This window comes from Mandrillus leucophaeus, unplaced genomic scaffold (genome assembly GCF_000951045.1).
Source record: "Mandrillus leucophaeus isolate KB7577 unplaced genomic scaffold, Mleu.le_1.0 Scaffold39, whole genome shotgun sequence".
NCBI classification, from domain to species: domain Eukaryota; kingdom Metazoa; phylum Chordata; class Mammalia; order Primates; family Cercopithecidae; genus Mandrillus; species Mandrillus leucophaeus.
In genome coordinates this window covers 4,577,463-4,578,052 of record NW_012104142.1, presented here as the reverse complement: position 1 = coordinate 4,578,052, position 590 = coordinate 4,577,463, and positions in this window count along the sequence as shown.

The window sequence follows — 590 nt, the reverse complement described above, 5'->3', positions numbered from 1 at the left end:
AGGAACAGAATGCCTCACTGCTAAATTCTACTGAAGTTTTAAAGAATTAAAACGAATTTTGTCAAACTATTTTAAAAAATTGAAACAGAGAGAATTCTTCCTGACTCCTTCTATGAGGTCAGGATAACCCTGATAACAAAACCAGAAAGAACACAACAAAAAAGAATACTACAGGCCAATATCCTTAGTGAACAGACACAAAAATCCTCCACAAAATACTAGCAAGCAAATTCAACAGTACATCAAAAAGATAACACACCATGATCAAGTAGGATTTATCCTAGGAATGCAAGGATGGTTCAACATACACAACTCAATAAACATCATACATCAATAGAATGAAAGACAAAAGCTGTATAATCATCTCAATAGATGCAGAAAAAGCATCTGATAGACATCCCTTCACAATAAAACCCCCTTTTTTTTGAGACAGTGTCTCACTTTGTCACCCAGGCTGGAGTGCAGTGGCATGATCTTGGCTTACTGAAGCTTTGACCTTCCAGGTTCAAGCGATCCTCCTGCCTCAGCCCCCCAAGTAGCTGGGACTATGGGCACATGCCACCACACCTGGCTATTTTTTTTTTTTTTTT